Source organism: Alosa alosa, chromosome 22 (genome assembly GCF_017589495.1).
Source record: "Alosa alosa isolate M-15738 ecotype Scorff River chromosome 22, AALO_Geno_1.1, whole genome shotgun sequence".
NCBI lineage: Eukaryota > Metazoa > Chordata > Actinopteri > Clupeiformes > Clupeidae > Alosa > Alosa alosa.
The window spans coordinates 24,453,053-24,456,180 of NC_063210.1; positions in this window are offsets into that span (position 1 = coordinate 24,453,053).

Below are 3,128 nucleotides of genomic sequence, written 5' to 3' on the forward strand. Positions count from 1 at the left end.
CAATCAGTGCACAGAGAGAAAGAGAGAGAGAGAGAGAGAGAGAATTTGGAATTTCAAAAACCCTTTATTACATTCTGCCACAAAGTATTTACATGATCACTTTGTCACAAATGTACAGTCATTAAAAGATAAAATAAATAAATAAATAAAATCAAGGAGCAAGTCAAGTTTTCTCCAAGAAATGTGCAAACTGCATTGGCCATCAGCAACCATACACAACACACTATCATAACACCAAATTTCAAAAGATTCAAGATTCATCATGGCTTTGTAGAAATGAAAATCAATTAACATCAGACCTCCACAAGTATTGGGAAGACCATTAATAGGTCATCACTAGAAGTTTGCTCAATTTTGTTTCTAACGACCAACATAGATTGCCATTTTTGCTTGACCTAAAGAGAAAGTTGATCAGCTGACATTTGAAACGATGTTTCCGCATATTTAAAAACCCAAAATAAAAGTCTCCATTGAAAATGTTTCATTAAAATGATTAAAGAGTGACTGTAGAACCACACGAATAAAGGTGTTAGCCTTACACACTGCATGAAAAGCATGAAACACAGTCTCTCACAAAACAAAATGGGCACTCTTGACCCACAACAGGATTCAACACTGAAACAAAGGCATTGACTGCAATTGCTCCATGCAGAATCCTCCATTGTAAATCTCCACATTTTTGGCTAAGGGTGACTTGTATAGTGTTTCCACTGGGTCGGGCATCATCCCCATTTGTAAAACAGTACACCAAGGTGTTTCCACCTCTTGTCCAAAGACTTTTTGTTAAAAAAGACTTCACACACAGTTTATATAAACACTTGCCAGTAGCTGGCTTGACCCAAAAGAGACAATTGATCAAAATGCAAGTAAGAACCAGTACAACCTGTCAAATTTGGTGACAATGAAAGATTGGGAAAAGGATCATTACAGTCTGAACTGCACAGCCCTCTGAAGTTGTCTGCCAACAACTGCAATTGTTCTCTTGTTGGGGAGGCCACATTTCTCAAGTAGCTGAGCTTACTATTCTAATAGATCTCATCCCCAGTTTGACTGGCAACTTGTTCAGTGTTAACAAGATCTGGTCCTGCTACCTCGAGTAAAACCCTCCATAGTAATGACTCCAGACCTAAGAAGGCTATGTGTGATTGTGGGAAGAGACTTTTCAAGAGACATATCTAAAACAGAACCATAGATTAGGGGCTCCTTTAAAAGCCAATACAAAGACTCTGTGCTTCCCTGTATGTTGCACTGTTAAAAGGGACCAAACTTTAAATAAATTACGATAAAACACAGGGAGTTTGTTGATGTTCAATCTTTTGGATCCATCCAAAACAAAGTTCTGTCCAGCCCCAGTCCATCAAAAGTCTGTAAATGGCACACGCCACATATTTCCAGCTGGAATCCAGAGGCCCCATGAGAAGACGCTGATCTAACTGCAACCTAAAAGGCAGCTGTCCTACTTTGTAGGTGCACAAGTCCATGTCCACCTTCCTCTTAGGTAGGTATAAGATGCTCTGTGGAACCCAGTGAAGTTTATCCCAGAAGAAATCCACTAGATTGACTGGATTCTTGACAGCAACTGTGCTGAGGGTCCACATGTAAGATAACTGATGCCAAAGGGTGGATGCCACCAAATTATTGATAATAAGGACACGCCTTTGTAGGATATCTTATTTAAAAGGAATTTCCATTTATCAAGGCGGCCCTTACCTTTTCAACAGCCCCATCAAAGTTCTTTGAATAAACATTTCATCCCTAAAAAAACACCAAGATATTTAAACCACTCCTGGCTCCAATGTGCTTCAGTTGGAAGACTTGCCTCATTTAACCATGTCCCACCAGCATAGCTAAACTTTTGGACCAGTTTACTCTTGCTGAGGAAACAACATTAAAATCATCAAAAATCTCTAACATAGTGTTTATGTCTCTTTGACCATTCACAAGTACTGCAACATCGCCTGCATAAGCTGACAGTTTAAAACACTTTCACACGCTGGAATTCCTCACCCCCACCAGCTCTTTCCTCAACTTCACCAATAGGGGTTCAATTGCCAGGGTGTACAACATACCAGATAAGGCACAACCTTGTCTGACCCCTGTGGACTTTAAAAGGAGCACACAAGTCACCATTAACCTTTAAAATACTTCAATGTCACAATACAGAACTCTAATCATATCGATAAACTCAGGGCAAAACCAAAGGCTGCCAGAGCACTCCACAAATAATTGTGCTCTACACCTATCAAAAAAGCTTTTTCTTGGTCAATGGATACGTCAATTCCAGGTTAAACAGCTTACCTACATCAAATATATCCCTGATCAATGAAATGTTGTTTTGAATCAGCCTTACCTGGCACACAGTAGGTCTGGTCAGGATGGACAACCTGCTCCACAACTTCACTCAATCTATTAGCCAACGCTTTAGAGAGCAATTTATATTCAGTACAAAGGATTGACACAGGTCTCCATGATTTTATGTCATTCAAATCCCCTTTTTGGGGAGCAAGTGAGTATTGCCCTCCGCAGCTCAGTGGCAACCGGCCCTGGCAAGACTGTCGCTGAGAACAGTCAGCACATCCTCACCCACTTCTGACCAAAAGGACTTATAAAAGTCCACCGTAGACCATCCAACCCCGTGCCTTTCCACACTCCATACTCTGGAGGGCTCTCTGCAGCTCCCCTCTAGGGTCAAAACCCTTCCAAGGACTGCATTCGGCCTCTTCGGCCACCTGGGGTAGGTTTCAAAGAAGGACTGGTCATCCACCTGAATATCCGAGCTCTCACTCTTATATAGGTTCGTAAAAACTGACTGCTCTCTGACGTATTTCAGCCAGATTGGACAACAGAACTCCATCCTCAGAAAGCAGTGAGTGAATGAACCTCCTCTGTCCATTCTTTTTTTTCCAAATTAAAAAGAATTTAGAAGGAGCGCCCATCAATTCCACACTCTGAAAGCGGGACCTGACCAGAGCTCCCCTGTGCCTTTATGCCTAGCAGGTCAGCCAATGATTTCTGCTTCGCTTTAACATTTGCTGTGTAAGTCTGGTTGCCAGTTTGTTCAGCTAAATGCTGAGGTCAATTATTTCCTTTTCAAGTTTCACCATTGAACGAAGTTATGTCCCTTTGTG